The sequence below is a fragment of the Aythya marila genome (genome assembly GCF_965140915.1).
Source record: "Aythya marila genome assembly, chromosome: 3".
NCBI classification, from domain to species: domain Eukaryota; kingdom Metazoa; phylum Chordata; class Aves; order Anseriformes; family Anatidae; genus Aythya; species Aythya marila.
The window spans coordinates 64,570,054-64,595,119 of NC_139044.1; positions in this window are offsets into that span (position 1 = coordinate 64,570,054).

Genomic DNA, 25,066 nt, shown 5'->3' on the forward strand with positions numbered 1-25,066 from the left:
TAAAAGCTAGACAGAAGGGTCTGATTCTGTCAAGAGAATCCCTAGGATCAGAGGAATTACGTGCAAAGGACAGAGATAGGCCATTCGATAAATATAAGTTTTCACCGAATGATCAGCTAGAGCATATGCCTCATTCTTAATATGATGATCTAGCTCTGCATGAGAAACCTTGCTAAAGTTTAAAGGAAAAACATTTTCCAGACCTGTTTTTTTAATTTAGGCTTCTCTCCCTCTCATACCTTTTTAATTCTATCTGAATTTGTGCTTAAAAATATAGGATGGGATGGGTTACTTAACAAAGTGTTTCAGATGCTTCTGGATTCCACTTCTTAAGGTCACAGCCACCATGAGAGAAAAAGTTTCTTGGAATCCCCCACACTGTGATCTTTCACCACCTACAATGAAGAAATAAGAACCTAACAGACTTCCATGTATCAGAAACCATCATGAATTCTGGCTGTGGTGCACTATTACAGAAGTACAGGGAAAAAGAGCCTGATGAGATCTGCAGGGACAGTAGATAGGAAATTAAAATTTTATCATCTACATAAACATTGGTTCAGATAAACATCTCCACTTTCAGTCTCCAAATCTGGGTGTCTCCATTTCTATTCAAACTGATATGTAATCTTTCAGACCCACTCCAGATAGATAAGGGAAAAATATTTTCTCCATTCTTTCTTCAGCCATGTTGAGTTCACTATGTTTAAATAATTTTGACTAACATAGAGATGTACTCTGAACAGGGGTTGGATCAAATTACCTTCAGAGGTCCTCTCCAACCTGAATTATTGTATTATTCTGCATAGTCCTCTCCTCTCCTCTCCTCTCCTCTCCTCTCCTCTCCTCTCCTCTCCTCTCCTCTCCTCTCCTCTCCTCTCCTCTCCTCTCCTCTCCTCTCCTCTCCTCTCCTCTCCTCTCCTCTCCTCTCCTCTCCTCTCCTCTCCTCTCCCCTCCCCTCCCCTCCTCTCCTCTCTTCTCCTCTCCTCTTCCCCTTTCCTTTGTTTTTCTTTTTCCACTTTCCTCTTTTCTCCTTTCTCTTTTCTTTCCTTTTATTTTTTCTTCAAAATAGCAAAAACTAATAAATTTGCTGATATCAACTTCAGATGAAGTACTTAATTATGACCTATAGTTCCCTGAAGACACATATCCTTGAAATCTCTTTGGCATTGCAGCACGCTTCCAGACCAACCCAGGACAACAAAAATAAGTGGCAAAAGCAGAATGAGAGGTTGCTGAAGTTCACTTTAGAAATAAAGTTCAATTATAGATGAGCTCTTAGTCTAAGGGCATTTAATTTGACAATAAACAAATAGCAATTTTTTTGACATCTAAATGCCAGGCATCATATTTCCAGCAGTTTGGGGCACTTACCCACATTGTTCTCATTCTCCTTGTTCCAGCTGGCAGTCCCACATGGCATTCTAGTGCAAAATTAACTATGACTGGCACAAAGCAGATGCCTGCAGGCAAGGAGATTGGAAGAGGCATACTTATTTTGCCTTAACTGAAGCTTATATTGGTCGGTAACTGCAGTTACCTTCCAAGCTGACCTCAGGATGTGTTGGTTTATATTGGAAGTCAGACTCTCAAGTTTTGAATGAATTATGGTGTAACAGTTTTTAATTATCCTCCTACCTCTTCCGTCTAGCTGCATCAGATGCAGTGCATTTTGTCAGCATTATACTCTGTAATCAAATTCATACTTCAGATAATTACATATATTTTACAGGAGCTTTTATTGTTTGTATCGTTATAAACTAAATCAACTGTTTCACTTTACATAGAGTAGAAAGTTTATGGTCTTATTAAAACTCCAATAACAACCTGCTCAATTTATTGTTGTGAATAACAGAAGGTATATCTTAAAGAGGGAAGGGCTTTGGGGTTCTTTTTTTATTTATTTTTCTCTTTCTGAACTTCAGCCCATTGCTCTCCATCATTATGTCCACTGAAACAGTAATGGTAAAGATTGGAGGACTGAAGGAAAAGTAACAACAAAACCAACTTTGAATGCTACCATTACCATAGTTCCTCACTTGCTGAACATGGTACCAGGTATATTCAAGGATACTAGTATCTGAGAATGCAGATACATACAGATATAAGACCTCCTGTACATGTCATGTTAATTTCACATCTGATTTGTCCTTAATTTCTATTTCCTTCCTGTTGAGCCAACACCATCAGAACTACTCCTGTTCCATTCCAAATGTATACTCCTCACAGCTTGAATTGTCACAGGTCCTCATTCTGCTCTAAGCCTGTGGGACAAAAAAAAATAAAAATAAAAAATCTGTGTCAGAAGAAAGGAAGATGAATTACTGATTCAGCTTCTCCATGCTGGATGTATTTGTCAGTGCTCCTGCCCTTCTGTCATAGAAAGAAAGACACATTGATCACTGGTGTTCCCTATCGCCTGAAACAGTCCATGTAACCAAAATACAAATACACATGGAGAATTACAAACATAGAACCCTAAAGATAATGAAAACTGCCAAAGACTTTTTGGCGAGGATCTTATGACAGAGCTAAGAATGAGATCAGCAGCAATGGTGCAATGGCTAAAACCCAGCAATCAAATGCTTTGTGGCACTATCTAAGAAATAAAACTAATACTCAACTCCAAAGTCTGAGGGTTAGATTTCACAATTTAATGTGAAAGATGTTTTCTATACTTCAAAAATTAATATTGCTATGAAACTCTAAGATAGATGCTTTATTTACAATGGTCCTTAGAAGCATTGCAGCCTATGAGCAAGCATGCCTCCTGGCTTCACCCAGCCTCACTTACTGTTTTAGGGAGAAAGTCACAATGTTGTCCCCTGTGGTCAAATCACAGGATAATATCAGTCTGACTTTGCAACATAAAGCTATAAAGCTGAGAACTTTATAGGAAAGACCCAGCTGTGCCATCACAGGGCAAATAATGGCAGACATCCAACACAAGGAAGAACATTTGTTATTTTTATGTCCCAAACTTGCACATAAACTTGCTCATCCACATCTGAATTCAAACTGTAGTTTGTAGTACTGTATATAAGTACTACAAACATGAGAATCACTTGGGATTAAGGGTGATTTCAGGCATACAAAGTGTAACTTTGTGTTTACATACTAAAGTTTACATACTTTACATGTTTTGTATTTACATACAAAATGTAATTGCTTAAAAAGGGTGCTCTGTACTTAGTTTCAAAGTGGTCTACTCATCTTACGAATGATCATACCTAGGATTTTTTGAATTTGCCTCTAATTCAGATGTTACTCTTTGATTACCACCATACTGAAGTTCTGTTTAGTGCACTCTGGGTATCTTCTAATGTGTATTCCTCTGCATACCAGTATCTTGCAATGAGGATACAAATGTTATCAGGATTTTCATAGCATGTATGATTTTACTACCTCTACAAATATTAAAAGCTACTGTGCATAAAATCATGCCCAAATAATTGCCACATAAAATAAATGCAGAAAAAGATATAGATGACTACTCTAAAGCATTAATAGACAACAGTTGTATATATCGAGTACAAGGTATAATTGCATTTCTCCTTATTTACAGCCAGTTGCTCTAAACAAGCCAAAAGAAATACTTAAAATAGTGTTACCTCATTCACTATATTAAACTACAAATGCATTCTTCTGCAAAACACTCTGACCGTTCCAATATTAACTGGTATCTCCATGTCCAGACACCCAACCAATGTAGGTATGTTTGAAATGGTTTCTCAAGTAAGTTGAGAGATATCTGCACTGAAAATTATAACATGATAATTATATATCAACCATGTTAGTGTCCTTACTGACAATTAAAATTCTCCTTTCTCATATTCTCTACTCTTGCACAGATTTTTGTTTTTTTTTTTTTGTTTGTTTGTTTGGAGTGGATTTTCCAGCTCATAGGGGCATGACAAAATGTTTTTCTATGCTGCAGAGAATATAGAGCATTTTGTGAAATATAAACAGCTTTTTCAACCCTGCTTGTCTCTGATCTACCCTAAAAAACAAAGACCTTTCATTATAAGATCCAAACCTGACAAACAAGCAAACAAAAGGCAAAAGCTTGAAAAGCTTGTCACATTCAAAAAAAAAAAAAAAAAAAAAAAAAAAAAAAGAGAGAGAGAGAGAGATCAGGAAGTTTCTAGAGAATCTGAGGACTTCTCAGGAAAGGCCTCAATATCTCATAGCATCAAGGATAAAACTACTAAACTACTGACACCCAACAGCCCAACAGTGCCCCCTTTGTCCTTCTCCCACTTACACTTCTGGCCCTAAACTACCCTAGCTTACCCTAGCTGCATCGATTGTTTTCACAGCCTCTGAATAGGACATCTTAGATGTCCAGAGTTTTCTGAGTGGCACTTTCAATCTGCACTGTTCTGTTTGCCTCCACACACTCCCCTCAATGGCAGTGAAATCCAAAAGTAATATCCAAAAATTGATGTTTAACCTGAAACTGCTGACAGCCCCTTACCTACAGTATTTAGCATGCTTGTGTTGTAAGGCAGCATAAGAGATTAAACTTTCAAGTTTATAGATGTGCTGATGAGTCTATAAATTTCTGAATTAAGCCTGAAATTTCTTGGCCTACATTTTAAATTGAGTTTTACTGAATGTGTTCCTTAAAGGAGGAATAGGTAAGCTATACTAGTACATGCACACAAAATGTTTTATAGGACAAAGCTGTACTGTTAGTGTCATCATATTCTTAGCTCATCAGAGAAATGGGAAAAATTCAATACCTTTTATTGAACCAGATAATATAGATAGTTTAAGAAAGGTACACATAGCTAACCCAAAGATACCTAAAAATAAGTATTGAAAATAGCTTTATGTGATGAGTAAATTAATTTTCTCTACTTAAGTAGTTTCTTTTGGTATAATAAAAGATACCAGAAAGTCTTGTTTATTATTTTTTTCTTCTTTCTTTTTTTTTTTCCCAGCCAAAAGTCTTGTTTGGGAAAACCATGAATTCTATCATATAAGCTCCAATATTGCATTTTTCTTTTTTACCTACCGAAGATCAAAATGAGTATGGGATGTCAAATACTTAGCACTGCACATTGCAAAGATGTGAGGTCTTTAGACAGAGTATTACAAGTTCTTATCAGTACCACCATATGCTATAATACAGAATGCACATAAACCTGTCAACACACATAATACTTGTTTCCTGATTAAAGAGAAACCTTACAGAGAAACCACACATACTTATTTCCTTCTGGATTATGATCCCATTTAAGGGTATACGAATGCAATTTATCTGCCAGAGAAAATAACAAACCAAAATAGCAATGCATCTGAGGTAGAGAGGACTTGATTTGCTTGTGAGATATGTCAAGTCAATTTTCTGTATGTAATTGTAGTGTCAAAGACTCGTGAAAATACTTTTGTTTCAACATATGCAAGTAGCTTCAGTAATAAGATATTAAAGAAATCTAAACCTGCAGTTTTGCGATTTCCTGTGATCTTTTGTATGTGATTATGTATTTTCAATAATAAGCTTAACATCAGTCCAACACAGAATCTTCCAACAGAAAAAAAAAAAAAAAAAAAAAAAAAAAAAAAAAAAAAAGTGTGTGTGACAAACAACTGCATTCCCCAAATAGTGTATGGTTAGTCTCTGTGAGAGAAAAAAAAAAAATATATATATATATATATATGTATACCTCATTAAAAGATATAGGTGTTTTGGTTTTTTTTTTTCAGCTGGGTATGTATATAGTCTGAATGGGAAACTGCACTGCAGTTGCACTGAACTGCAACATATAATCAGAACTTTTCTTAAGACAAAGTTGCTGTCACTTTGGCTTGATGTCTGAGGATATTAGGAAAAGGTCATATCTTCTTTTATGTGTAAAAATATGAGTTAGCTAAACAAAAGCTACCTAAATGAAAATCAGTTTTGATGTGAAATCTGTATTGCACAGTAGGTATCCATGGCATTCCCAGCTTAATAGCAACATACATAGTAGTTCTGTAGTTCAATAATGCCATTACCAGTACCAGCCTTGTACTAGCTTTGCAAGCCCTTGGGGCTGAGGCTTGCTGGGCTTGCTTTATCTGAAATTATCATGGCTTGACTGGAGCCTGCTTTCAGCTGGTAGAGCTGAACCAGCAATTTTTTCAAATGACATGGTGCTTATTGTCTAATCCATTTTCTTTTTGTTTACCTGTATATAATTGTTTTGTTTAAACATATTTTTTACACTGAGAGAAATAACAAGATGTTATTCTGTTTAGAATGGAATATTTATGACTCCTGCATAATGACACAGTGTAGAGCAACACAGGCACAGGATGATGGCAGGGATCTGCAAAGTGCAATACAAGACAGAGCACAGAGAAGTACAGGAACATGATCTTAAAAACGAGGGTGTAGAGTAACACTGGAAGCCCCAAGGCTGCACACAGCTCACTGTGGTCAGTCAAAGAAAATTTTGGAGGTGGGCAAAAACAGTTTTAGGAGTAACAGTAAAGCCTGCAAAACAAAGAACAAGTATCTCACATACATAAAACATATACTGTAAATTTAAAGGTAAATCTAAACTTAATGTAGAATGACAGAACAATGAAGAAAAAAAAAAAAAAAAAAAAAAAGGCATAAAGCACATTAGAAAGCATAAAAATAGCCCAAGTGGATCTTAGAATGAAGACCTTAGAAAACAGTCATGCGTCTCTTGTCAAAGAAGAGGAAGAAATTTCATCACCAGCTTCACACTTCTCCCTGTGAGAAATTCAGGATCAGTGCACCATTCTTCTAACTTCTTTAGGATCTGAGGTGCAGTGAAAGGTGACCATAACACCAGAAAAAAGGTGTATACTAGGAAGGCTTGTTATAACAATTTCCAACCATATTACTAATGAGATGTCTTTGGACTGCAAATATTAGTATGGACAAATTACTGTAACAAATATTTACAAATAACTAAACAAATAACTGTAACTAATATTACAAATATTAGTACTGGACAAATCACAGTAACAGTTTTGTTTTAGTGAAGGTTATTAGGATTTTAAACAAGCTAAAAAAAATTCTTTCTTTCACATCTGGTGTGTAAACCTTTCTATCCATAGCAAGATTTTGAGTGTAACAACCAGCGCAAATAAGTTAAATGATGGAATTTCATTTTAAATGCTACATACTGCTGCAACATGGAAAATAATATGCAATTTAAAACAACAACAACAAAAAGATACAAACATACGGGCACATCCATCCAGGCATACAGATAACACAGTGGTTTTCTACTCATCAATTCATGTCAAAAGTCATGCAACAATAGCTTATAGCTTCACTTCCTAAATTAGCTTTTAGTTATTAAGGCAAGTTGTTAATTTATGTTGAGAAATGCATGTTTACGTTTTGCATATATGTGATATATATGTGTGTGTGTGTGATATATATACACATATATACATATATATGTATGTACATATATATATATACATATACGTATATATATACATGTATACATAAACATATACATATATACATACACATATATATATATATACGTTCTCTGAGGGAACATTTATATATTCAAAAAGAATTGGGGTAGGCACACAACTCCAAGAACAAGAAAAATGAGGCACAAGACTAATTAGGTGTTAGTGAAGCAATTAAAAAAAAAATAAAATTGAAAAAGACTGCTTGTAGGCAGCATGACAGAGACTCTTTGAAGTGATGAAATTTTTCAAAGAGATGTTGTGTTTGACAATAAAACCTTAAATTATTATGAAAATAATATTTGTATGCATGAAACTTGTGAAAAGTTCACTTGGCCTCTATTTCCCTCCCTCAGCCTAATGAAAGCCAGTTAGAACACCTAAGGCCAAATCAACGTATTCATACTTTCTGCTACTGATCTCCTTGTTTTAACTTTGGTGCTTCCTTATTGATATATTTTCTGCCTTTAATAACTTTAAACACACTTTATCCTTAAGAACTTGATTTATGTTTTCTAAGCTACCATTACTAAATCTGGGAGGTGTAGTAGCTGGTTATAGTGGGCAAACCAGTCCAGGCCCTCATTTATTCACAAATGTTGCTTGTTGTCACAGGAATTTAGGAGGCTAAACCTAAAGCCATTTACACCACAGTCAGCCCTGAAAGAGCAACAAATGATGTTACCTGCAGCACCTTATCACAAATGTAAGTGGTTTAATGGTAATTTGCCTGCACCACCACAATACTAGGTTTACTACAAGAAGTTACATTCAAGGTTTCTGGTCTTAAACGCTCATTGATTAGTCACCACTCTTTATAGTGGGAACCTCAAGAGTTTAATTTGAATCAATGCTGTCAAATGGTATATGATCCTGAACCCTCACTACTGACTTAAGCAGACAGATATACACTTCCAGTTTTATTTGTAAGTATGAAATGTTACCTCCTCTGTTTTGCTATTATACTTTACAGCTACATCCAGTCCTTTATTTTTATTTATTTATTTATTTATTTATTTATTTTGGTGGTGGTGGTTTGGATTTTTTATTTGTTTGTTTGTTTTTAGACAAGGGTTTGAGTTTGAGTTGGAAGGGACCTTAAAGATCATTTCATTCCAATCTCCCTGCCATGGGCAGGGACACTTCCCCCCAGAACAGGTTGCTCAAAGCCCCATCCAACCTGGCCTTGAGGCCTTGAACACTTCTAGGGAGAGGGAATCCACAACTTCTCTCGGCAACCTGTTCCACTGTCTCACCACCCCCATTGTAAAGAATTTCTTCCTAATTTCTAATCTAACTCTACCCTCTTAGTTTAAACCCATTACTCCTTGTCCTATCACTATACACCTTGACAAAGAGTCCCTTCCCAGCTTTCCTGTAGGCCCTCTTTAGCTACTGGAAGTCTTCTATAAGGTCTCTCCTTTCTCCAGGCTGGAAAACCGCAATTCCCTCAGCTTTACTTCATAGGAGAGGGGCTTCAGCTCTTTGATCTTCTTCATGGCCCTCCTCTGAAGTTGTTCTAATAGGTCTATGTCCTTCTTGTGCTGGTGACCCCAGAGCTGAATGCAGTACTCCAGGTGGGGTTTCATCAGAGCAGAAGCTCTGATGCATCAGAGCATCACCTCCCTTGAACCGCTTTTGATGGAGCCCAGGATACGGTTGGCTTTCTGGGCTGCAAGTGAACATTGCCAGCTCATGTTGAGCTTTTCATCAACCAACACCCCGATGTCCTTCTCATTAGGGCTGTTCTCAATCCATTCTCTGCCCAGTCCCAATTTCTTCTTGGGATTGTCCCAGCTCAGATGGAGGACCTTGCTATTGGCCTTGTTGAACATTATGAGGTTTGCACAGGCCCACCTCTCAAGGAATACCACTCGTTAATGATGTCTACCTGGACATTGAGCTGTTGACCACAACTCTTTGAGTGCAGCCATCCAGCCAATTCCCAATTCCTTACCCACTGAGTGATTTGTCCATCAAATCCACATCTCTCCAATTTTGAGACAAGGATATAATGGGGGACAGTGTCAAATACTTTGCACGTGTGGAAGTAGATGATATCCATTGCTCTTCTCCTATCCACCAATGCTGTAACCCCATCATATAAGGACACCAGATTTGTCAGGCATTTTCTGATGTTTGGTATTTGAAACTGCTCTGAACTGCACCAATTCAAAATGTTGTATTTATTTGCTTTTTAATGCAGAAGTATTCTCATATAACTCAGAATTCTGCTACCTGAAAAGGACCTTACCCAATCTTTCACATGGAGTTTTCAGTTTTAATATCAAAGTAAACTGTTATTTTCAATACTCAGCAAAAGCAATGGGCCTTATCTAACCAGTAAAATTGGGCTTCTGTCATGTATGTCTATATTACCTTCTAGTCTAGAAAATGTTAATATAAAATGCATGGACTCCTCTGTATTTTAAGCTTCAGGATATCCAATTATGAGAAAAGATCAGATTATTAGACTAGATACATCCATGCACATCACTAAAGGCAGATACATTTTTAGACAGGTGTGCACTGAAGCAATTATATTCTAATTATGTATCCTACAACAGTTTTTCATGCTTAATTTAACACATGACGTAATCTTTTACAGGCAAATAGGGTTATGTGAATTTTAGTGTTGTGTTATGGATTAAGTACTTCTGCAGTAGATCTATATATGATTTTAAGGTCAGTTTGCACAAATCTAGGAAAAACAGAAGATAGCTCTTGAAAGGGTCAATTAGATTAATATCAGCTTAAGGCTTGAAGCAAAACAATTCCAGTTAAGATCACCAGGTTCCCAATTATGTCAGAAAATGTAAAACTAACCTCGTTTTCATTATAATAAATAACACAGCTTAAGCTATATCAGATAAGTGACTCCTTGAAAAATAATGCCAAATAAAGCAAACTTAATTGATATAAAACAGAGAGCAGTGCTTTATTAATAAATACAATGACTTTGGAAGGCCCTTCTCAGCTTAATAGTTCGCTTATATTGATTATATTGAGATTTTATTTTTAACCACTTTAATTCAAATAGTAAATACAATGCTTTGGCTGTTCTACTTTACTCTTTTGACTTATTCAGGAAAAGGTAGACAGATTTGGTTACTTGTAGAATGAACAAATATACGTAGTGTATTCTCTTTGCTACCCCCCCCCCCCCCCTTCATTCTTGACTTCCATTTTTCTTTTAGTTGCTTTTAAAATTATTATAGTCTGATTTCAATATTTTATTTTTTTAACTCCCATAAGAAAAAAAAAAAAAGAGTGACACAAAGGACAAAGAAATGGTAGATACTTTGAAAGGTCTTGAGATTTCTGATCTACTCTAGACTATCATGCTTTGGAAGAAACTAGCAGGTTGGTATTTTGGGATCTACTTCATATGTTAAGACATGTTAGCTGATCTAGTCAATAGAGTATGGAGTCTGGAAATTTGATTTCTAATTACCTTGACTAGTGTCATGGTTTCAGCTGGGATAGAGTTAATTTTTCTTCCTAGTGGCTGGTATGGTGCTATGTTTTGGTGTTTTGATGGAAATAATGGTGATAACACACCAGTGAGCAATGCTTAGTCAAGGACTTGCCATCTTCTCATGTTGCACTGCCAGCAAGGAGGCTGGGTGTGCACAAGAATCTGGGAGAGGAGACAGCCAGGAGAGCTGACCCAAAATAGCCAAAGGGATGTCACATACCATATGTCATCATGCTGAATAATAAAATAAAGGAGTTGGCTGGGAGTGGGACACTGCTTTGTGCTTCACTTGTTATGAATACTCTTTAAACATTATTATCATTTTTCATTTATTTTCTGTCTTATTAAATTGTCTTTGTCTCAACCCATGACTTTTACTTTTTTTCTGATTTTCTTCCACATCCCACTTAGGGCTGAGTGAGTGAACAGCCGTGTGGTGCTTAGCTGCCTGACAGGTTAAACCACAACTGTCCTTTCGGTACCCAATCTGAGGTTCAAAGGGTCAAGTTAATAACAGATCTGACTAGAGAGTGTTAAAACAAATTTGTTATAATTATTCATTATATAAGTTTAGTAGTTACTGATCATGGTACTGATTTTTTTTCCTCTCTTCTCGGAGTTGTGCTTTTTCTCAGAGTTCTGTTAGATAATACCTTACTTGTTCTATACATTCCCTGTTGTGTTGTTGATTACCTCTGGGGCCTGGATTAAGTATATCATTTTGCTGTACTATTTTACAATGGTTTATGATATGATAAAATCACTGCTCTTGATACTAATCTAGTGTTTATACTCAGCATTGCCTTCATCTCCATATTTTGGGAACCATCTCTTGGAAACTATTGATAATTACACTCTTTAACTTTTCTCCTCTGCAAGCCAATCTACGGGGCAGACAAAGGGAAACACTTTGCGCTGCTCCTTCACCTTCCTTTTCTCCTTCACCTTCCCCTTCTCCTCCAGGTTAGTTATAACAGCTCCTGAGAGTTGTGAATATCCTTGGGATGTTCAAACCAGCATACTCCTATTTCTATGTCACCGGAATGTGTTTCAGGCCTTGTTTAAACTTAAGGTATTCTTAAATGGTTGTTTAAAATCTGCCCCAAGGCTTGGTAGGTACAAGTGGCAGGGCATGTGGGATAGTATGGACAGGTACCTAGGACAGTGGGCACTTTCAGTGTTTTGGAACTTCACCCCTAAACAAGTGCAGAGCCCTGAAAAACTAGTGCAATATTTGGAAAAAGTATGCTGTCACCCTGGCAACTCCAGAGACATGAATCAATGCAATGTGCAAGGGCCTGGCCCATGCCTACTGAGCCCTGCTCAACACTATTCAGTACCCTCAGGGGGGAGAGGAGGAAGAGAAAGTCTCTGGATCTGATAACAAAATGACAAGCACCGTGACCACTCCAACCCCTGCAACAGGCACTGCAGCTGAACCAGAGAACCAGCCTGTGCCTGTATCAGTCACCCCTACACACAAATGAAAAAAATAGATGTGAGTCAGCTCATTTAGTGAGGGACAAAACTCCTACTAAGAAGGGGAAGGAGGAATTAGATGAGACAGGTTACTCTGAAACAAGGCCATCATGAGAACAGGAAGAGGAAGAGGCAGACATCACACAGCAGTAACCACACAATCCCTATCCTCAGGTGAGTTGCAAGATATGCAAAAAGATTTCAGCTGTCATCCAGTTGAGCACATTGTCACCTGGATGCTCTGATGCTGGGATGAAGGGGCCAGTAGCCTAGAATTAGAGGGCAGGGGAGCCCAACAGCTGGGATCCCTCTCTAGTGAAGGAGGCATTGACAAAGTGATTAGAAAAGGGGCACAAGCCTACCTTGACCCTAGAGGTACAGATACATGAGATGCAAGGGAAAACAATCACAAAAGAGGAGAATTTCCAGGAAAATTGCTGTGCCAGTTTCCAATGGGCAGTTCCCCAGCCAGTGCAGAAGGGACCTTAATGAAGGGACTTCTGATTTGTATTTACAGGAAGTGAGCAAAGAACTCTATGACCAGGACTAGAGAGCCCCTGTCTCCAGACAGGTTGAGGAAAAGGACAACTACGTTTATTGGACTTCGTGGATTCGATAGGCTGACACATAAGACCGACAGTAGAATAAGGTTCTAGTGGACACTGGCTCACAGTGTACCCTAATGCCATCAAGCTAGAAAGAGAAAGAACCCATCTATATTTATGGAGTGACAGCTAAGAATATAGGATGCTGAAGTGAGCCTGACTGGGAATGAGTAGTAAAAGCACCCCATTGTAACTGGCCCCAAGGCTCCATGCATCCTTGGCATAGACTACCTCAGGAAAGTGTACTTCAAGGACCCAAAAAGGTACCTACTGGTAGGCTTTTGGCATAGCTGCCTTGAAGGTGGACGGAATTAATTAGCTGTCTTCCCTGCCCAGTCTCTTGCAGGACCCTTCTGTTGTGGGGTTGCTGAGGGTTGAAGAGCAGCAGGTGCCATTCAGTACCGCAACAGTGCACTGTCAGCAATATCTCACCAACCAGGCCTCCCCGATTCCCATCCATGTGCTGGTTCATCAGCTGGAAAGCCAAGGGGTGATCAGCAAGACTTGCTCATTATTTCCTTTTGCAATACATTGAGGCATAAAGATAGGAATTGTTGCAATACAGCAGATGTAGAGTTCTACACTGTCATTGACAAACCTAACTCCCAAACCCAAAAAAATATTCATCATTTAGTGATGCTTATATTTAGCTATATCCAATGCTTAGGAAGTCACAGATTAAAAAATACACATATGCATCATAAATAAACATCAGTACTGAATCATACTTTCTTACTGGAACAACGGCTGTCTTGCTGATAATCATTACTTAAATGGAAGACAGAAATTTAGATTTATTTTTTTGAAAGGAGAGAGAAAGCAGCTATATGACAGTGACATGCGAGAACTCAAAGGGAAAAGTATCTTATCCTAGAAAACGTTCTTTGGATTTGACCCAGCATTTACAGTTCTGCAAAAGAAATATTAGATCTTACCAGTAATATATGTTAGGCAAAACCACAAACATGCTCAGCCCTCTGAAAACTGGCTCTGTGGTACACTAGTAAACATTTGTTTTATAAAACTGTCATTCCTACATTTCATAGTTTGTATCACTAATTGCATTTATGCCAGAGATCAAAAGCCAATGAGGATATTGGTTCTTACCTTTTTTTGGACTGGAGAACTCCAGGCAAGTACAAAACATAAATTATGCTAGAGTTTCAAGTCAGAATTGAGGCATCTATATTTTTTCAGGCAGAAATTGTGCTGAGATAGATGAGATTGTAATTTTTGGACATAAATAACTTTAAAAATTACTTTCAAAATTTTAAATGTATTATATTTACACAAGTGATTCTACACTTGTCCATAAGCAAGCTGTATATCAAACATAAATAAAATTATGCAAGAGTTTATGCTCACCTGCCTAAGTTCTGTCACATTTATAACTGTTTCCGTGGTCTTGTTTTGTTTTTCTGGCAAACATACAACTATTATAAATCAATACCATGTTTTCAGAATTAGCTATCTATTAAACTCATATATTTCTGGAAATGTCTCTTCCCAGGCTTTTTTGTGGCAGCTTTTACTTTTGCATCAGAGATAAAATGCCTTTCCACTCTGCCTAAATGGAGGGCTGAAACTAATAAACTTGCTAGCCCTACTGTCTGTAACAGCCACGGGAGTAAAACACACTAATTTGCAGCCAGTGACATTATCCAACACATAGTCAGAACATCTATCAAAAATAATTACATATTACTTCATTGAACAGCTGAGATTTCTTTAATATGAATTATTTTTATACTCCATTCCCATATTTTCTGCTGAAGATCAACTTTGGAAAACATTAAATCAGTTTTTGGTTGACTACTTCAGAAAGCATACTGACAATCCCATCCTGAGACTTAAGTTCTAAGATTAACTTCACAAACAATATTGTACTGAGAACAAACAGAACACTTGGGACACAAATAAAATGTGGTACCTTGATGAGTAATAGTGGTATTACTGAAACTTGATCACGAGCTTTATAGATCATGATAGCCCCCATACCAGGCATGCTAGTCCTTATGTAATATAAATCTTAATAAGACAGCATGTATATGACAAGAAATATTCATAAGTTTAGGTACCTGGGGTCTAACCCACACATGTTATGTATTGTATATAATTTATTTATTTATTTATTTTAAACAGCAGTCTGCAAGGAAGCCTAGAATTTCCTATCTAACAAAATGTTTAGAGTGCCTAACAATCACAGGATAACAGGATTGCTTCCCCTTATGCTTTTTTATAATTTATTTGTTAAACATAAATAATAATAATATAATCCTGTTGAATGCATTAATTTTAACCCATCCATCCCTATGCTTCCTTGCTGGTAATGTCAGTCCAGCAACTATGGGGATTTTTATTTTTTGTTGTTGCTTGAAAGGCAATGGTTTCTAGAGGTCCATCACATCAATCTTTAACCTGTCCAATAAAAAAAATATATAAAAAAAATAATTGAATCAATGTGCAAAAGAGTGGACACAGTGAGAAAGGAAATGTAGCTAGAAGAATGAAAAGGGCAACAAAGTGTAGCATGAAGATGTTTAATGATTTTAGGAGGTGGTTTAAGGGCTGTCTGGACTATGAAAGATAGCATAGGAAAGTTAAAATAAGGAATTTTAGGCATCAGATATTCTTTCATAAAAGAACAGTTTCTTAAATAATAGGTTATCCAGATTGTCACCAACAAATAAAACTAAATCCCTATAAGTTTTGTTCATGAAAACAAATTTTATTCAGACTGACATCTCCCAATTTCTGAAGATGGAAGCACATATGCAAAGTTGAACTCTAAAGTCATGAAATATGAAAGTAAAAAAACATGGAATGGAGAAAGAGGAGGAAAAGGAAGCTCAGTTTTACACCTCAGCAACAGACATTGGGGATTGTTTAGTTGATGCAGTCACAACTGCAACATGAAAGTATAGTGTGTAAGAAGGAGTGAAGTCAAATTATAAGTCAAATAAAGGCAACATGCTAAAAAGATATAGCAACAAAAAACAGTAAAACAAGAAAAAAAAATGAAAGCAAGGATCCTGGGATAAAAAAATCTGAACTACACATTTATGCTGTGGTTTCTTCTCTTATATATTACATACACTTATTGGAATTACAAGGCACATCTTTCATCAAGATAAAGAAGAGAAGAATAGAACGGCTGAGCAATTCACAGTTAATATGAATCCACTGACTGATTTGCTTTCTTATTAAATACAGTTGAATAACCCACATTTATGGAAAACTTGAGTTTATGTTTTGACTCAAGATATCTAATAGCTTTCCTATTTTGCAAACGGGTTCAAATATAGCAAGAAGCTAACTTCAAGACTGCTGGCCCAGGTAACACACATTCTTACTGTCACTCACTAAAATATTATTCAAGATTATTACCAGGATTAGGTACTACAATTTAAGTTAGTCAATGCAACATTTTCAGCAAGTCAATGACCACCATTCCCACAAGAGGGGGTAAGTATAAGATTAAGTTCAAGATGCCAGCTTGGGCACCACAGCAGGTACTAAACCTTGAGGCTGATCAGTCAGCTTTGATTTTCTCTGCTGAAAGTAAAGGAATCCATAAAGCTTTACATTTTTTATAACTGTCATTCCCATATTTTACTTTTTACATAACTGATAACATTTAGCAAAAAAGAACATAAAATATTAATATTGTCCTGCATCTCCTTTGAACTCTTGCTGCTAACCTCATAAACAAGAAAACACTGTAAATGTAAGCTTCTTCCTGTGTAATTCAGGACCCAGCTGGGCCTCTGAGGCAAGTCACTCACCTGGCTGAGCAATGTAGATGGTCAGCCCTTTGAGGAGCATTCTGTCTGAGGTTTTAATTTTTTTCATCTGCAAAATAGTTTGCCTCCAAAAGGCATGGATATCATGAAGGCTGCTAGACGTTGAGGACACCTCTGTCTTGAGGGACCTGAAAGACCATGCTCCCCCACCTCAGCTCCAAATCTCCTACAGCTCTCTCCTTCCACAAGCACAATTCAACAAATCATTCTTGAGTGGAAGGGGCCCATAACACAGAAAAGCTCAAAGAAAAATGTAGGACAGTCTACTGTTATACTGTAACAGTAATACTGTTTTTACTGTTAAATTGATAGTAATTTTTGTTCCTCATGGTGAACTGAAGTGAAATATTCAAATTTATAGTACTGGATTTGGCATTGCCATCTAATATCTGGTGTACTGCTGTACATGTGCTGTTTAGCTGTAGGTTGTAGCCACCTATACCACCTGTTTGGCTACAGGTGGTATACAACACTTTGGCTACAAAACTTTATTTCCCTGTAGAAAAGTAGATTTTTATTCTTTTATGTATTTATTTTTAAGTATTAAAAGGTCACTATTAGGTAATTACTTATTTAGAAATTCATCTGAATTAACAGTATTTTTTCATAAAAGAAATTGGAAGAATTGAAAATAAAGTTTTAAAAGTAGTGATTTAAGCTTTGCAAAGTCATAGAAATTCCTTTTAATCGACAACATGGTCATCAATAATAATCTCTGAATAAATTATTTTTCATTGTTTAGGAGCTAAAGTGTCAGGTATCCAGTGATGGCATAATTTTCAGTTTCTCTCTTGGAATCTCTGTATTCAATTATTGGTAATCAAAATAGTGATTAAACCACTTTCAAAACCAATTATTCTTAAATTATCATTTGGCTGTTCCAACTGTGTTAATTAATGTAAACAGCAACCAGCTGTTTTTCTACTGTCACTACCTGCTTCTTGTAACTGAAGCCCTTTATTTTTTATCTTGATGGAAAATAAAACATGCTTTTGCTAATTCTGTCCAAATATTTTTTTATTCTGTAATGTAAAAATTTCATTAAATTTCAAATAGCTTTAAAGGTAAATAAGGGTGTACACAGCTGCAGAAAAATGACACCAATGCAAAAGAAAAAAATATATATATATTATAAAATATATATATATATATATATATATATTTTTTTTTTTTTTTGCTACAGTGAATCAACTAAGCATTTTAGATTTCCAAGCAGTTTTCTGGAGGAAAAATATTCCCAGATGTAGATTGTCTTTAATTTCTATGATGTATATCAAAGAAAAAAAAATTACATGGTCTGAATTAGAGTACTTATTAGGGAGCAATCATAAAATATATTTAACATTTTACTGTCTCCATTCAGTTAAAGAGGAAAAAAAAAAAAAAAAAAAGACAACCCTTTAAAATAACCTTATCTGTCACCTAGCTTTATAAAGTAAGTCTTCATGCTTATTTCCTCAGGGAATTTACTGTGGTAATAGAACAAGAAGGAAAGAAAAAAAAAAATCTTATGACCCTTAGAGACTTTGAAAAACTCCCTTAGAGAAAGGCATGAAATATTTTTAATAAACTTTGTGAATTTTAATGAAAAGTGTTAAAACATTTAAATAATATTTTATTGAAAATAAAAAATAAATATTTTCCAAATTACATCCCATCCTAAGCAGTAGATAAGAAGGTTTTTTTGTTTGTTTTTCCCCAGTCTTAAAATCATCTCTTGAGATTTAATTTATTTTATATTTATACTACCCAAAAAATTTTGAAGAAGATGTATGGGATTTTTTCTTTCATCTCATAAATTACCCTTGTCCTTTCAGAATAATTTTTGTTTATGTGCTTGTTTATCTTCCCAGCATTGTAAGAACTATGTTGTCCAGAGCTTCTGCTGTTCTCCCTACCCCACCCCCACCCTCCTTTTTCTTTTTGAAGGGGAGCACAGGAGGGTTAGGGGACAGACAGAAGAGAGACTGTAAAGACCGGCAAAATACTTACACAGACAGAATAAGTAGCAAGAGTCCAAAATAATTCAGTGATGTTTTAGATGCATCTATCACTTCCTGGGTTCTTAAGGAAATATATGCTGTCAGATGTCATGCTGTGTGTGTTCATTTAAAATATTGCATACAAGATTTTTAATGTAGTGACATTTTCTTCTTAGAAATTCAAGGAATACAGGAGAAAGAAAGAAAAAAAGGAGGGGGGGGTGGCTGTTGCTTGAAAGTAACTTTTGCTGGTGACATTAGAATTAATCGTTATGTGTGCAGAACATACTATTCAAAAAAAGAAAGCCTTCATATCAGAAATGACTTAAGAAAAAGTATGTATATTACACATCTAATGCATACAGAGCATTGGACTGTTTTTTCCCCTCTATCCTATGACCAAGAAAGTCTCGTAGTGCATTTCTTCCCCAGCATATACACATATATACTGTAAAACACTATGTGTTACCATTGCTATGTGTTAACAAGGACAGTATCTGGAGCAAGGAGGCATTCTAAATTTTGAATTCAGGACTATTTTATGCATCTAAGCAAATCTGAATGATTTCCTCATCCACTTTACCTCCACATCAAATTTAATTCCCTGGTCTCCATTTAGCTGCACCTATACTGTCTTATGAAACACATTAGCAGACACTTTTGGGTCAAGTGACATAACTAACATTATGTACATGCTGCTGAAGGCTCCATGCTCTTATGTTGACAGTCAGTCATATCTAAATGATAAGGAAGCGGCTAGCTAGCGGGTTACATCTATACCATATGTTTAAACTTGGTTTGACCCTTGATGTTTACTTAACTTGCTTAGTCTCAACTATGCTAACTGGTCTAGGCCTGTAACCTTTCTGGCATCTTGCATCTCAAGCACATCAGCACACCACAGTAAGCTGATACATGAGCTGGGCAGCATTTAAAAGCAAGTTTAGAAAGCTGCCTCACAGCTGTTCAGCAGTTTCCTACAACCTGGAGAATCACTTGTGTCAGCTGGGATCACTTCTAAGGTGAAAAGTAACAACATTCTTCCCAGCTGATACTGCTTCCCCAGCTGCACAGCTGACTTTCATCTCTCCTCCTCCCAGGAGGAGGCAAGCACAAGGTTTGCTGAAGGAGTGTTGTTATTTTCTACCTCTCCACCAAGGTCAACTGCAGATGCAGTAGTGCCTCTTCCTGAGAGAAGTGGCAGGTTTCAGTAAAAGCAAATAGTGTGGTTTCCACAGCCTACCAAAGGTGGCCAGCTCTATGGGGTCCAGTCTTTTTGCCTCAGTCACAAAACCAAATCAATAATACTTTTCACGTCGGAAGTATAGGTCTGAGGAAGGAAGCAAGTCTGATACCATCAGTCTCTCAGCTTAGACTTCCGTCCAGTGTAGCTCAGAAGGCAGGCTCCTGCTGCTTGAACCAAGGTAAAATGCATCATGCAGCTGTTACTCAGTTTCTAAAAAGACTTTGTAGCCATGTTAGTGAACACAGGGGAATCACTGATTTCTACTGTTTCTTGGCACACCATGACTTTCAAATTTTAATATTTTGCATCAGACAGGGAAGTATTTTGGTTGTAGCATATAAAAAGTATGACACTTTGTCAGTCTCATGGTCCCAGATGTTTTCCTGTTCTCTTCATCCAAAGACTGGAAGATATATTAGGCAACATGGTGATTAATTCTGTGTAAATCAAGAAAAAAAAACATGTATAATCACATGGCTTTCAAGTCTCGTGGTATCAAGTTTACCAGATGCTCCCTAATAAACTGGTTTTGATACAGTACATTCAACTTCAGAATGAACAGGTGCCTGGTGTTATAAACAACCCTGTCCTAGCCTTCTTCATCAGCTTTTTTTGGCTTCTGATTTTTCACTTTCTTTTTCCTGTGTGAAATAATATAACAGGGTTTTATCTTCTGTACGCAATATCTCAGTCATAAGCTTGAGAGGCAAGTCACAATTTATAAGCCTGACTACTTCCAGGACAATGCCTTTGGCAAGTCTGAATATGCCTCAGTAGTCAAGCTTACTACTTACAGCTAAAGCATTCAAATCCATTAATGCAAGTGAGTTTTCATAAATTGACTTTCCTGTCAGGTAAAAAGGTGAAGGGGCTGTGAAACTGACTATGACTCATGTTGCTGTTCTGTTAAAAGTATATAGCCTGCCTTTTTTGTTGGTGGAGGAAAAGAAAATAATCAATACACATCTACTTTTTGAAGTGGCATACCAGATGAGATATACCAGACATCGGGAAGTGCCAACAAATTCCACCCTCACAGGGGTTCAGGGAGTAATGTGAAGAGCACAATATAAGAAAGTCCTGATGCATCTAAATCATTTCCCTTGTGGAAAGAGCAAGGCTGTGGTCCACTGAATAGAAGAGATTTTTGATTCTATTTCTAGCTTCACTGCAAATCTCATCTGTAGCCATACTCAAGTCACCTTAATGCTTTAGAACTCAGCTTTCCCATATGGGAAATAAATTAATAAATGCAACAGCACTTTACAAAGAGCTTTTATATTTGTGGTTCAAAAAACTGCTGCATCACACTTGAAATCCAAAATTTTCAGACCTGTCTGTTTAAAGTTTGGGTTTCCCTTTAGATTAAAAGCAAGCAGAATTAGTAAGAAACAAATCTTTTTCCACTTCTACTGTGTTTTTGTTTGTTTGATTTGTTTTTTCAGGAATAGACTGTCAATCTCCACCAAGAGCCAAGTGCATTTGCAAAATGCCAGTCTAGGAAGCAAGCACGATGTATTGAGATTTAATTTCATCCATATTATTTCTATCTTAAACTGGTAAAGAGTAGTCTTTGTGTGTGTTCTTTTTGTTTGTTTGTTTGTTTCCCTCCATTTTTTCTTTATTCTCATTAAATCATAGTATTCTTAATTTTGATCAAGTGAAAACGTTAATCTTTTAATTTGTATCGCTGATGTTAAGAGGCCTTCTGCCATTTTTCACTAAGCTTACAACATCACCACTAAATTTACAAGTCTAGTGAAACATTTATGCTTATGTATCCTCAAATGGATTGATTCAGGTATCTCTGTACTGGAAGTTTAAGTCCAGTTAAGCACAAAATTACATGCACAGTGGAGTTTAACTGCCAAAATTAAATATTGTTTTTGTTTGTTTGTGGTTTTGTTGTTGTTTGTTTTTTAATCAAATACCTTGGAATGCATTTGTGTTCCCTTTCTTATTCTCTTTTGCAATGGTGATCTGTATTAAGACTGTCTTTTTTTCCTCTTTAAACATTAAGAGAAAATAAAGCAAGTACATTACTCGTTAAAAGCTATAAAGAATGCCATTAACATGTATTCTTCCACATTTATTAATGAAGCATAATTTCCAATAAGTACATGTCTACTGCAAAACATGCCAATTGTTTTCTGAGAATATGTAGATTTACACTTTGAGCTGAAATACATGTTTTCAAATCAATTTTAGTGCTTAAAAAGCCTATTTAAGGAACATATCTTTTGCTGCAAAAAACAGTATTGTGTAAGCCTAGGTCCCTCTAATGACAGCTGCCATTTTGAAGGTATCAGTTTCTTAATAATTATCACAGCAATAATAAAATATTCTGTGCATATACAGAAAAAAAAAAAATATTAGCACTCTCTGGCAAAAAGATCTGTCATGAATGGTACTAAATTGATTCTACATGGCAATTTCAAAATACCATTTATAGTATTTTACAATATTTATATAAATCTGCAGATGCATGCATATGCTAAAAGTGAATTTGCTGATGCCTATACCTGTACTGATATTGCAAGTCTGGACATTAAATGGGTGAATGAATATAACTTACACTAAATCTATAGCAACAGTGAGAAATCCAGGAACAGACTAATGGCCTTGTGTATGAAAGCTCTGACTTAATGAACAAGAAACAAAAAGTATCCATCTTACTGATTTCTCAGCCAATCTGGTTTCTCACAGTGAACGTACCGTTATTAAAACAACTTCATCTGGATGATGAAACTGCTGATTTTATTCCAGGTTAAGTTACATCAGAAAGGTCTCTGCTTATTGGCAGTGTGCTGCACCTACAAATATTAAGGCAATCAAGAAATCCATTATCTGAGCCAGGAACAGAAATGATGTCTCATGATGTCTAATGTTTCAGTGTGGTGTTACTGCTAGGGAAGATTAATAATCATCATCACACTGTGAAGCTGTAGCTTCCACCCTAAAGCATTTTGTTTTATGTATAGATCAGATGTATAGACTGAGCTGCCAGCAACTCTTTCTGGAAGTAAAGCACAGCAAAGGCACTATGAATTTTTAATGCCTGTAGTTTATTAGAATACAAATTAGAACAAACTACCTTGTAGAGGAAGAAAACATGACTCCCCTTGTTGAGACAGACCAATAAGAGATTTGAAAGAAAATCTTTCTGGGCCTACCTTAAATTTTGCAGAGGCAGTCCTTCCCTAAGAATCTCCAGTCTACACAAGTGCCTTCCATGCCTCCAGGTCTCCCTTCCAACTCCACAGTATGCACTCCTTGTTCAACTCAACATTCTTGCTCTCTCCAACCAAGCTAGAAAATCCTCATTTCTGTCTGACCAACCTGTTTTTCTGCAGGTTCTTCCAAGTAAATAGGGTGAATCTTTCTTGTAGAAGAACCCTTGGTGAGTGGTCTGGAGAACAAGTCTTACAAGGAGCGGCTGAGGGAGCTGGGGTTGTTGGAGGAAGCTTGGGAAAAGGAGTCTTAAGAGTGACCTTATCACTCTCTACAGCTGCCTTAAAGGAGGCTGTAGCAAAGTGGGGATTGGTCTATTTTTCCACGTGCCTGAAAATAGGATGAGGGGAAATGGGCTAAAGTTGCACTGGGGAGGTTTAGGTTGGATATTACAATTCTTTACTGAAAGGGTTGTTATGCATTGGAATGGGCTGCCCAGGGAAGTGGTTGAGTCACCATCCCTGGAGGTCTTTAAAAGATGTTTAGATGTAGAACTTAGTGATATGGATTAGTGAGGGACTTGTTAGTGTTAGGTCAGAGGTTGGTCTAGGTGATCTTGGAGGTCTCTTCCAACCTAATGATTCTGTGATTCTGTGAAGACAGTCTCCTCTCTGCTCTTGAATTTGCATACAATCTTTGAGCGGGAACCATGGTAATCTTTTCCGTATCACTGCATTTTTATTTATTTATTTATTTATTTATTAATATGCACTGCTTTACTTAGTTCTAAATGCAACTGGTAATATGAGTTCCTTAGCTTATCTAAGTCTTCAGGAGATCTTCAGGTTTTCAAAAAGGTAAGAAGGATTTGGCACTTAAGTAGGTTTATGTATTGCTGGTGAAACCAGTGACTGCCGATGACCCTTAACATGCCTGCCTTAGTGCATTCTCACATGCACGTGTAGTTCTTACAAATAATGCTAGATACTATTCTATGGATTAAGTAAAGCTTATATTTTCTTTGTAATGGTGATACTTAGACATATATTTTGAAAACCTTCAAAGCTAGTATTTTTTCTTTGACTTCAGCATGCAAAAATCTCTTTATGTTAATAGTGTTCAGTCATTCAGACCAATTTACAAACACGCCTCGAATGTAAGAAGCTTCTATTCTTCACAGGAATGGCAAGATCTGGAAGAGAAGACCTTCCTGATCAACCCTTAGCCAATGTCAACACTTAGCCTATATTTAGCTCCCAGTTTTAAATATATAGATTGAGCATCATAGAAGTTTAAGGCTGGCAGTTGTTTGTAAGAACTGACTATTGATCCAATTATTGTTGGGGAAAAATTAGGAAAAAGCACAGGATGTTTTAAAGTTCTTTTCTTCTTCTGATAACTACTCAGTTCTCAGTTAATTCTACTGATCATAACTGTACTTCTGTGAACACTCTTCACAATACTAGCAACAAATACCAGTAACAATAGAGATCTTTATGAGGTTTTGTTGTTGTTGTTTTTTTATATATTTCCATTTGACTTAATGAGATGTCCTTTTCCCTTGTGTAGATACGGTATAAACATTGTCTTCTCTGTATAACATATTACTAAGTTTTTGGGGAATCACTCTGAATAGTTTTCCTTTTATTTTTCAAAGTAATAAAAAAGTCATTTTGTCATTTGGTAGTTAAAACTTTAAAATCTGAAACTATCTCTAAGTGTACAAAAAAACAAGCCTGTACCATTGGCAGATACTGTTCTGCATTATCAGAATATCTTCTCATCATGTAATCAAAAACTATTTAATAATATATATATATACGCCTTACAGGTACTTAGTATATTTTGAG